The sequence below is a fragment of the Schistocerca gregaria genome, chromosome 3 (assembly GCF_023897955.1).
Source record: "Schistocerca gregaria isolate iqSchGreg1 chromosome 3, iqSchGreg1.2, whole genome shotgun sequence".
Taxonomy (NCBI): domain Eukaryota; kingdom Metazoa; phylum Arthropoda; class Insecta; order Orthoptera; family Acrididae; genus Schistocerca; species Schistocerca gregaria.
The window spans coordinates 714,758,517-714,771,308 of NC_064922.1; the positions used below are offsets into that span (position 1 = coordinate 714,758,517).

The 12,792-nt window shown below is 43.0% G+C and overlaps 1 protein-coding gene across 2 annotated transcripts in view; it reads left to right on the forward strand.

Moving 5' to 3' along the window:
• The window catches only part of LOC126354057 (uncharacterized), a 45,890-nt gene that overhangs the window by 9,247 nt on the left and 23,851 nt on the right, over positions 1–12,792 (forward strand). The window lies entirely within an intron of this gene.

A 12,792-nucleotide genomic window follows, 5' to 3' on the forward strand; every position in this document is an offset into this window, starting at 1 on the left:
TTTTTGCTGTAGGGCGGAGATAAATTTCAAACTTTCTCACTTAACATTCAGAAGATGAAGAAATGTGGGGACCAATTACCCTGAAAATGGAAAGGAACCATAGAAAATTACCAGCTACATCTACATCCATACTCCGCAAACCACTGGACGGTGTGTGGCGGACAAATGTGGAAACCAATTACCCTGAAAACGGAAAGGAACCCTAGAAAATTACAATCTACATCCATACTCCGCAACCCACAGGACGGTGTGTGGCGGACCCTTGAAAATTACAGTCTACATCTACATCCATACTCCGCAAGCCACTGGACGGTGTGTGGCGGAGAGTACCTTGAGTACCTCTATCGGTTCTCCCCTCTATTCCAGTCTCGTATTGCTCGTGGAAAGAAGGACTGTCGATATGCCTCTCTGTGGTCTCTAATCTCTCTCATTTTATCCTCATGGTATCTTCACTGGATATACGTGGGAGGGAGCAATATCCTGCTTGACTCCTCGGTGAAGGTGTGTTCTAGAAACTTCAACAAAAGCCCGTATCGAGCTACTGAGCTTCTCTCCTGCTGAGTCTTCCACTGGAGTTAATCTATAGTCTCCGTAACGCTTTCGCGATTACTAAATGATCCTGTAACGAAGCGCGCTTCTCTCTCCGTTGGATCTTCTCTATCTCTTCTACCATCCCTATCTGGTACGGATCCCACACTGCTGAGCAGTATTCAGGCAGTGGGCGAACAAGCGAACTGTAGCCTACTTCCTTTGTTTTCGGATTGCATTTCCTTAGGATTCATCCAATGAATCTCAGTCTGGCATCTGCTTTACCAACGATCAACTTTATATGGTCATTCCATTTAAAATCAGATATGTATTTTTAGCAGGGAACAATTCCCAGTTGCTCGCCAGGGGGCTAGCCCGAATGGATGTGCTTCCAGTCTGACTAGCTGCAGAAGACATTCTGGCCAGACTGTGGCGCCCATTCACAAGCTAAGTAGTTAATTTCGTGTTCCGTGGATCATTTTTGCACGGTAAATTTCGATGATAATGAACGAATCACTTTACATTCGCATCGCTCATTAATCGGTAAATATGCCGCGCGGGATTAGCCGAGCCGTCTCAGACGTTGCTGTCATGGGCTGTGCGGCTCGTCCCGCGGGAGGTTCGAGTCCTCCCTAGGGCATGGGTATGTGTGTGTTTGTCCTTAGGATAATTTAGGTTAAGTAGTGTATAAGCTTAGGGACTGATGACCTTAGCAGTTAAGTCCCATAAGATTTCACCCACACAATCTCTAAGTATGTTTACATACTGAGAATTTCCAAAGGTTTTTTAATATACAGATATGAGTTAGTAATTCATACCCACCACCTTTTCCACATCACAATAATACAAATTCTTCTTCGGAACAGAAGGAGTTGTCAAGGAGGAACTTCTCCAGTTTGTTTTAAATTTTTACTTTTCTCTCTGTCACACATTTCATATCACTCAGTAAGTGATCAAAAACTTTTGTTGCAGCATTATGCACCCATTTCTGTGCTGAAGACAATCTTAGTGTGGTGTAACGATTGTTATATTCCCTTCTGGTGCTGCAATTATGTACATCCGTTTTCCTATTGAAGTGTAGTGAATTACACACAAAAAACTTCATGAGGGCATAAATGCATGCATGCATGCATTTATATACTTGCGTAGCCATAGTCAGCAGACCTCTGTTCAACACCGGAGTGAAATAAAAATAATAGTGACAGCATCTTACGATTTTATATCGTGTGAATTATGACGTTGCCTAGTGCGTTTGAGTTTGTTGCTATTGCAGTCCTTAAGTCATCTGGGTAACATATGAACTTTTGAAATTTTGACACTTTCATCTAAAACGATGCATTTTTCAGAATTGCATAGTGAGAGTGCCCAACTCCTTAAATAGACGTCTACAAGATGATCACGCATGAGCACCACACGTTATTCTTAGAGCACGTTTTTCAGCTGTGAAGACTTCAAAATGGTTCAAATGGCTCTAAGCCCTATAGGACTTAACATCCGAGGTCATCAGTCCCCTAGACTTAGAACTACTTAAACCTAACTAACCTAAGAACATCACACACATCCATGCCCGAGGCAGGATTCGAACCTACGACCGTAGCAGCAGGTCGGTTCCGGACTGAAGTGCCTAGAGCCGTTCGGCCACTATGAAGACTTCCTTTCTGAAAAATAAGTTACTTCAGGACAATATCCCATATGATATTCCTGAATGAAAACATGCGAAATACGTCAGCTTACTAATTTGTGGCTCCCCAAGATTTCCTGAAGCGCCGATGTGGCTGAACTATGTTGTTCTAGGATTTCCAAAATGTGTATTTTTCACTTTAAATTCTCATCAGTATGGACACCTGAGAAGTTCCCACATTATTTATTATTTGCTCACTATGTGTTAAACTTATCATTTGTGCCGAAGTGTATATGTTTGGTCGTTTTAAAACTGAGGGTGAGACCATTCGCAGGAAAGCAATAACACTGTTCACCATTTTTTCTCTTTCTGCATGTATTCTTGGACTGATTACACTGCAAGTGTCATCTGCAAATATAATTAACTCTGTTTGATGTATTTTAGACGAGAGGTCATTTACATATGTGAAGAACAATAGTGGACTTAAGAGAGATCCTTGGGAAACAGCGTAAGTCGGAATTATGTATCCGGACTATATTGGTGGAACTGCTAAGTGCAAAGTTCCGAATTATTTTGGTTGGATATCACATTATCCATTTGTTGGCTATACTATCAATCCATACAACTTCAATCAATCTAGGAGAATACTGTGATTCTCACAATCAAATGACTTAAGTGGGTTGCAGAAAATACCAAGTTGCGCTGTTTCATTTCTTATTGGTTGTCAAATTTGGTGGGTGAACACGTGAAAAGAATTCTCAATAGAGAAACTCTTCTGAAACCCAAACTGTGATTTTCTGAGCATATTATTGTTACTATGGTGAAATACTGTTCTAGAATATTTCATATTTTCAAAAATTAGTTATTGATATCTCTTGCATCACTTTTCTTAAAGAGGGGTTTAATAACAGCACATTTCAGTGTCTCTGGGAAACAGCAGTGAGTCAGTGATGCGTGACATATTTTAAATAAGATAGGGCTTATTACAGGGGAACAACTCTTTACACACACCATCAAAACCAATTGAGCTTTTATTTTTGAGTGAATGTATAATTTTCTAAATTTCCTCAGGTGAAGCTAGTTATACATTCACATGACTGAAATTTATGAGTGTTACGTTTTCAACCTAGTGCACTGATTTTTCTCTTGAACTGTTTGTCTATGACTGTACCTGCTATCAACAACAAACCCGTCATAGTTCGTGCGTCCACAGGCAGGACAAGAAGCTGAGTAAAGCATGATGGAGGAAGTAAACATGCTCTCTATGAAAGAAAATAAAAACCATAATGGAAATACTAACTTGCTGATCAGAAAGAAACAGTATTTCCTCCATTTATATACTTGCGTAGCCATAGTCAGCAGACCTCTGTTCAACACCGGAGTGAAATGAAAATAATAGTGACAGCATCTTACGATTTTATATCGTGTGAATTATGACGTTGCCTAGTACGTTTGAGTTTGTTTCTATTGCAGTCCATAAGTCACCTGGGTAACATATGAACTTTTCAAATTTTGACAGTTTCATCTAAAACGATGCATTTTTCAGAATTGCAAATTCTTGCAAGTTTAGCTAAAACGAGGTACTAAGCACTAATGTAAAAAATATTATTATGATTGTATTAAAACATTATATACAGGGTAATCCGGCTTCCCTACCGTTGCGTTTTATGCGGCCCACAGCATCATGTCCAAGATTTTCATATTCTTCCTCTCGCTACTAGCTAACTATTAGTCTTAAAGAAAAAATTAATGCAGTTAAATTTTGCCCTGGGATACATTTTGGATGGAGCCGACGGGTTTTCAGTTGTTCATGAAAAACGCATTTGAAGGTCATTTTTGTATGTTTCTCTTGAATAGTTCGAAAACTAAGGTCTCTACCGAAAACGAATCCCAGTAAAAAATTTAACTTTATTGTATTTCCCACAAAAAAGGTTTTGTTCATTCAAACACTATGTGATCAAAAGTATCCGGACACCTGTCTGAAAGTGACTTACAAATTCGTGGCGGTTTAATGTTGGAATTCAATTGGTCCAACCTTAGAACTGATGACAGCTTCCACTCTCGCAGGCATACGTTCGATCAGGTGCTGCGGAATGGCAACCCATTCTTCACGGAGTGCTGCACGGAGGAGAGGTATCGATGTCGGTCGGTGAGGCCTGGCACGAAATCGGCTTTCCAAATATCCCAAAGGTGTTCTATGGTATTCAGGTCAGGGATCAGTGCAGCCAGTCGATTACAGGGATGTTATTGTCGTGTAACCACTTCGCCACAGGCCGTACATTATGAACAGGTGCTCGATTCTGTTAAAAGATGTAATTGCCATCCCCGAATTGCCCTTCAAGAGTGGGAAGCAAGAAGGTGCTTAAAACATCTTGGGGATCATGCTGGCCAGGGAAGTTGCTGCACGTCTTGCAGAGAACGTTGAGTTGCACAGGCAGTGTGTGGGCGACGATTATCCTGTGGGAACAAAACATCACCTGCCTGTTGGAAGAAGGGCAAAAGAACGAGTCTAACAACATTCTGCTCATACCGAGCGCTGATTGACGACCCCACCAGGAGCGCAACAGGTGAAGGCCTGGGATGGGGCTATTGTGGTCTGGACGAACGCATTCTATGTGACAGCACTCACCAGGTCTACATCATACCAGAAAAAGACCTTCTTTTGCATACCGGTAGAATCTGCTTTCTTCGTCTTCATGGCATGATTGCCTCCTTATTTTATAAGTCTGCACACACTAAGTCTTCTGGCTGTTAGCGTTCCCTATTAACGGGTAGACGCAGATGACGCTCGGGTAACTATGGCACTACACTATTTCTTGGCGGATGACGTTGAAACCATTATCAGTACAACTACTATTCCCCAAGGTGGCAAATGCCGTCATCGGACCAAGTTGGACGACGTCTTTTCAGGTGCACTATTTTTTTTTCCCCTGCAGTGCAGTTCGCTCGTAACGAACGAGAGAATATGCATTAAGCCCAAAGGTAGGGCAGCTGTATCACCCTGTACACTTAGTGGTTATTCTTCTTATTTTGTATAGGCGAGCTAAGGACCACGACATTCAGCTATTGCGTTTGGAGTGGGCTTTGACGTTTGCCCAGTAGCTACGCATTCTCCGGCTGTGTTGTTCCTTCCTCTCATGTGTACAGAGGGCACCAGTCTTCTTTCTTGGTAGTCTGTCCTGGAACCTCTTTTATCTAGGATTTTTCCTGAGTATTGTCCGGTCCTTCAAGTTTCCTTCTGTTATTGCCAGTTCCTGAAGATCTTTCTCCACTTCTTCGTAGTCTGTTCTGGAACCTCTTTTATCTAGGCTTCTTCCTGAGTATTGTCCGGTCCTTCAAGTTTCCTTCTGTTATTCCCAATTCCTGAAGATCTTTCTCCACTTCCATCAACCATGGTGACTTGGTCTTTCTCTTTTGCCAATAACAGAGAAGCTGAAAACTTCCTAGAAGATTCAAACTGTGTGCCGGACCGAGACTCGAACTCGAGACCTTAGCCTTTCGCGGGCAAATGCTCTACCAACTGAGCTACCCAAGCACGACTCACGCCCCGTCCTCACAGCTTTACTTCTGCCAGTACCTCGTCTCCTACCTTCCAAACTTAACAGAAGCTCTTCTGCGAACCTTTCTGGAAACAGAGAAGCTGGATGATCAATCTGTCACGATGGATCCTGTAAAGATACCCCTAGCTACATATGTGATTCTTTCTCACTACACGTAGTGCTATCGGCTCGGTCGCCTTTTATAATTGTCGCCTTCCTTGACTGGCCCCAGTATCTTCCTTATTATCATTCTCTCCTGGATGTCGAGCTTTTCAGTAAGTGCCTTCCCATTGAGCATTAAACATTTTGAAGCATTTAAGGCTTCAGGACACTTGATTGTCTGGTAGTGCTTCAGTTTAGTGTTACAGGAAAGACATTTTTTATTATAAGTGTTCTCGATCAACTGGTATGCCAGCTCTAGCTTATTGACTTGAGTTGATAGTGCTGTTCCTTCAGATATTTTAGGTTCCAGCCAGTCTCCTAAGTACTTAAACTTGTTGGTTTTCTTGATCTGGTTGGTTGGTTGGTTTGAGGAAGGAGACCAGACAGCGTGTCATCGGTCTCATCGGATTAGGGAAGGATGGGGAAGGAAGTCGGCCGTGCCCTTTCAGAGGAACCACCCAGGCATTTGCCTGGGGTGATTTAGGGAAATCACGGAAAACCTAAATCGGGATGGCCGGACGCGGGATTGAACCGTCGTCCTCCCGAATGCGAGTCCAGTGTCTAACCACTGCGGCACCTCGCTCGGTTTTCTTGATCTCTCCCTGGTATAGATCAGTATTTTAGGAGATTCATCTATCTTCGTCATGTAGTGCTTTTTTCTTAAATGGTACATGATACATGAAGCCCAAGCTTTGGCGCTTGCTGTCTGAGAACGTTCAGTTGTTTCACTGAAGTTCTATTGAATCTGATGGAAGTAATAGGTCATCGGAAAATGCCAGACAATCAACATTGAGTCCATTGCACTTATGTCCCAGAGGGACACCATTTGGAATCCCCTCTCGAACTAACTCTTTCCGCCACTCTCTTATTACCTTTTCCAGGGCACAGTTCAAGAGGACAGGGGACAGACCATCTCCCTGTCTTACTCCCGATCTGATTTAAAAACTATCTGAGAGGGTTCGTCTGAACTTCGCTCGAGACCTGAGGTTGTTTAAAGTCTGTTGGGTAAGACTGTGGGTCTTCTCGTCTAGCCCTAGTTCTTGCAGTATCTTCATTGGTTATTATTATTAAAATCCTAGGTATCTGTGGTACGTTAAAAGTGATGCTGAGAGCAAATTGTGTTTGTGTTAGGACGGTACGGTGTGGGGGGGGGGGGGGGGGGGGGGGGGGGGGGGAAGCAAGAAACAATAATCTCTCACCGACCGCCCTCTCGAACCAAACCCTTGATGTGTGGATGTGTTAAACGGCATAGGAAAACTCCGTAACTGCGCTAAGTAAGAACAATCTACCAAAAATAACTATTTTCACTGTCTAATTGACAACAATGTCTGTGTCGTGACATTATTCAAAAATGTGTTCAAATGTGTGTGAAATCTTATAGGACTTAACTACTAAAGCCATCAGTCCCTAAGCTTACACACTAGTTAACCTAAATTATCCTAAGGACAAACACACACACCCATGTCCGAGGGAGGACTCGAACCTCCGCCGGGACTAGCCGTACCGTCCATGACTGCAGCGCCTCAGACCGCTCGCCTAATTCCACGCGGCGTGACATTATTACTGAGAAGTTTGCTATTCGTTATCAGAAGGTTGAATAAATGAAGTTTAACATGCACGTAGATGGATAAAAAGTAAGCAAACTGTTTATTATTTTAACAGTAATCGTCATACCTGTTAACGGGTTTATCCCACTGTGAGACAAGACGGTCAATACCTTCATGAAAATATGTTTGCGGTTGCCTACGAAACAGTGATTGAACCCATGCGCGCACCTCTTCGTTCGAAGCAAATCGACACCCACGAATGTTTTTCTTCGTGGCAACAAAACAATGGAAACCGTACGGGAAGAGTTCGGGACTGTGTGGAGGATGTGGAAGGGTTTCCCAGCGATAGTTCTCCAGTGTGGTCGAAATGCTGCTGAAGTTACGTTTTTTTTTCCATCTGTGTGATTTTCATTCGGCTGCCCTTATAATAACAAAAGATAAAGAATAAACTTTAAATTGACGCTCTTCTATTGGCGATCCCCTCCGCCACACACCGTCAGGTGGCTTGCGGAGTATGGATGTAGATGTAGATGTAGATACGGATCTTTAGGGTTTAAACAATGCAGTACAATCCATCGGAATAACTGAATTCCGGGTTCAAAATGAATTGGCCTCATTACTTACACGCGTTACATATTAAAAAAATCCAATTACTTTTCACCAACATCCGTCACATTTATTCTTGGAGTAGGCGTTTCACGAGCGAACTGATGGGTACTTAAAACTTTTATCCATTCTGGATTTGGAACACTGCGACCGATCACCGTTTTTTCTTCAGTTTTTATTTATTCATGACCGGTTTCGAATCGCCTGGCGATTCTTCATCAAATGACACAATTTAGTTTGCAGTATTGTGGGATGCATGACCCCCCACAATACTCCAAACTAAATTGTATCATCTGATGATGCATCGCCAGGCGATTCGAAACCGGTCATGCATAAATAAAAATTGAAGAAAAAGCGGCGATTGGTTGCAGTAATTCCCAAAATCTGGTAGGTACTTATTGCTGAAACTTCTACGATTGAATCAAATACTCTTAATTTATAATGCATGGCCAATTCTGGTCGAGAATCTTGGCCAAATCTCTGTTAACGATCCAGTTTCTATTAAGTTCCTAACCACGAAGATAAATTTTTTGAACCAGAACGAGGCCTGTTGCGAAGCATTTCTGTGCATTTTCTTTCGGTTTTTCTGGCACCACATCGTTATGTGCCACACATATATGTCTATCTGCTGATTCCTGTAATGAGTAATGTTCCAAATTTGACAACCAGTCACCAGTTGTTAACGACGGTAAACTACACAGCGGAAGGGACACAAACGACAACCGTGGATTGCTTTTCGTGGCGATGCCAAACAACAAGTAGTTACTTGTTATGAAGCAAAAGTTGTTAACAAACAAGTGCTACACACGTATTGCCAATCTAAGATCTTCGTACTAGGTGGTCAAGCTACAAAGCTCTTTAATGCAGGTGGGGAAAGAGCTGTTTGGTCAACAGGGTGGCGCAGTGGTTAAGGCACTGGTCTCACTTCTAGCGTTTCTCTAAACAGTATAATAAAAATGCCGGTGTGGCTGCCATCTCCACCTCTCACTTTCATCCTAACTGTTTCATCTCTAGATATCCTCATTAATAACATTCTCGGCTTCTTTACTCAATGATTTTATGTCTCTTAAAGTTTTTCTCCTTTCTGCCCCTTCCAGTGTCAGATTAACTATTTTTGAATGGCTTATTCCTACTTATACCAAAGATCTGCCTTACTCTAGTATGCCTAATACTGAAACTACACTCCTGGAAATGCAAAAACGAACACATTGACACCGGTGTGTCAGACCCACCATACCTGCTCCGGACACTGCGAGAGGGCTGTACAAGCAATGATCACACGCACGGCACAGCGGACACACCAGGAACCGCGATGTTGGCCGTCGAATGGCGCTAGCTGCGCAGCATTTGTGCACCGCCGCCGTCAGTGTCATCCAGTTTGCCGTGGCATACGGAGCTCCATCGCAGTCTTTAACACTGGTAGCATGCCGCGACAGTGTGGACGTGAACCGTATGTGCAGTTGACGGACTATGAGCGAGGGCGTATAGTGGGCATGCGGGAGGCCGGGTGGACGTACCGCCGAATTGCTCAACACGTGGGGCGTGAGGTCTCAACAGTACATCGATGTTGTCGCCAGTGGTCGGCGGAAGGTGCACGTGCCCGTCGACCTGGGACCGGACCGCAGCGACGCACGGATGCACGCCAAGACCGTAGGATCCTACAGAGTGCCGTAGGGGACCGCACCGCCACTTCCCAGCAAATTAGGGACACTGTTGCTCCTGGGGTATCGGCGAGGACCATTCGCAACCGTCTCTATGAAGCTGGGCTACGGTCCCGCACACCGTTAGGCCGTCTTCCGCTCACGCCCCAACATCGTGCAGCCCGCCTCCAGTGGTGTCGCGACAGGCGTGAATGGAGGGACGAATGGAGACGTGTCGTCTTCAGCGATGAGAGTCGCTTCTGCCTTGGTGCCAATGATGGTCGCATGTGTGTTTGGCGCCGTGCAGGTGAGCGCCACAATCAGGACTGCATACGACCGAGGCACACAGGGCCAACACCCGGCATCATGGTGTGGGGAGCGATCTCCTACACTGGCCGTACACCTCCGGTGATCGTCGAGGGGACACTGAATAGTGCACGGTACATCCAAACAGTCATCGAACCCATCGTTCTACCATTCCTAGACCGGCAAGACCATGGGAGAATAGCAGCCTGCATTGCTGCGAAAGGTGGATATACACTGTACTAGTGCCGAAATTGTGCATGCTCTGTTGCCTGTGTCTATGTGCCTGTGGTTCTGTCAGTGTGACCATGTGATGTATCTGACCCCAGGAATGTGTCAATAAAGTTTCCCCTTCCTGGGACAATGAATTCACGGTGTTCTTATTTCAATTTCCAGGAGTGTATATTCTAACCTGGAACACGCCATGGTCATTTGTGGTCTCTTCAGTGCTAGCACAATGGTCTCATATTCGGGAGGAAGACGGTTCAAAAAATGGTTCAAATGGCTCTGAGCACTGTGGGACTTAACATCTGTGGTCATCAGTCCCCTAGAACTTAGAACTACTTAAACCTAACTAACCTAAGGACATCACACACATCCATGGCCGAGGCAGGATTTGAACCTGTGACCGTAGCGGTCACGCGGTTCCAGACTGATGCGCCTAGAACCGCTCGTCCACTCCGGCCGTCTCAAACATTAAGTCATATTTTTTTATTTTCTACCACTAATATCCTTCGTGTGTTAGTGTGTGAGTTTTCCGTGATTTCCCAAATCGCTCCAGCCAAGTTCCGGGATGGTTCCTTTGAAAGGGCACCACCAATTTCCTTCCCCATCCATGAAACTGTGAGAGCTTGTGCTACATCTCTAACGACCTCTATGTCATCGGTACGTTAAACTGTAATCTTATTCTTTTTCAGTCGGAATTCTGGTTCGGTTCGTCTCTCCATGGTAGACTGTTCTGTGCAAGTCTCGTCTCTGCTCACTTGTCTCCATTACCAAATTCACTATTATTTAGTACCTCAAGACATGTTCTATCAATCATTAATTAAGTTGTGCCATCAACTCATTTCTTCCCTAACTTGATTCAGTACCTTTTCGTTTGTCATCGTATGTACCTATCTGATCCTCAGTATTGTTCTGTAGCAACTCATTTATAAAGCTGCTACTTTCTACTTAACTGATCTATTTAGCGCCCAAGTCTCTGCAATCGAGGCAGACACCTTTATAAAAACTCCCTAACATTTAAACTTACGATCAATGTTAATAACTTCCTCTTCGCCAGAAATACATTTCTTGCTGTTATGAGTCTTCGTTTTCCCTTCGTCTCTACTCTAATTATTTTGCTTCCCTAATAGCAGAATTCATTTACTGCTCCTCGTGTCTCATTTCCTAAACTAACTCCTTCCATACCACCTTATGTAATTCGACTACGCTCCATTCCCTCTCTTTTACTTTCGTTGAAGGTCATCTTAATCTTTTGAAGACAATATCCATTCCGTTCAACTGGTTCGTCAAGTCCTTTTCAGACTGCATCTCGATGTCTTTGGCAAACCTCGACGACCTTATGTCTTCTCCTTGAACCTTTAACCTTCTTACTTCGTCCGGTGTACGATATAATCGACCGTGATTATGTGTGCCTAATTAACTAGAAAGACACCGATTCCGAAGTAAACTGAGCCAAATGATGTGAAAAGTGTACATCTAATCACCAAAATGAAAAGAAGGACGACTGGAGTTTAGATCCACGTTGATAGCGACGTGAATAGAGACGGAGAAGAAGCTCAAATTACGGTAGGATGGGGAAGACGTCGGCCGTGTCCTTATTGAAGGAACTGTCCCGGTTTTTGCCTGAAGCGATTTAGAGAAATTACGGAAAACCTAAATCTGGGTGGCCGGATGGGGATTCGAATTGTTGTCCTCCTGAATATTACCAAAGTGGTAGATTAATACAGTGCCATAATAAAGACTGAGTGCAAGAAATATAATTACATAGATGGGTTTTGAATGGTTAGCGGAATTTATTATTAATTAAAACTAACAGTTTAATGAAATTCCAGTCACAGGATGGAAAACAATGCCGTCGCCAGGCCTAAAGAGGACATTTTATTTCTGAAAGCAGTTGCTTATAATCAGACTTAAATTCACGTAAAAATGAGTAACGCACATATTGATGACGGAATTCATCACCTGCACGGGAGTGACGTTTCGTATTCAAGTCATCACGAAATATTTAGTTGACTTATAGTTAATGCTCAAACCTTTAGAGTAATTTAAAATAATGAGGAATGGAATGGGAATTGAAGAAATTACAGCAGTACACGATACGATAATAATGACTTAGCTTGACCTCAGCAATAATCTTTACTGTTATGAATTTTGATAGACAGAATTTTCTAAACTCTTGAAGTTAGCGCTGAACCTTACTAGATTTAAACGTTAATGATTTTGAAGTATCATGGCATCCATGTAATACCGCATAAAATTATCAAAAGCACATAAAATTAAGTCATACTGTTAAGTAAGAAGTAAAATATATTCTGATCTGGCAGATTCACTGGTTTCAGCAGTTCCTTTAGGTACTGATTTCAAAAATTAGTTGTGTTGTAATTCAAAGTTATTTAATGACTTTAATCAATGAGCAACAATTTGAACATTCAACTCAATGAAATTCATTTGCAATGGACACTCGGTACCTAGGATAATCGGACATGGACTTTGTTCCAGGACTTAGTACAATGGAATAATAGCGACTAAGAAACTAAAATTAATGTTTATGCAGAGGTTATACTTTTTAAGCTACTCAATACATTGTGAAGAGTTTTACAAAGTTAAAAGTCTGAAGTGCT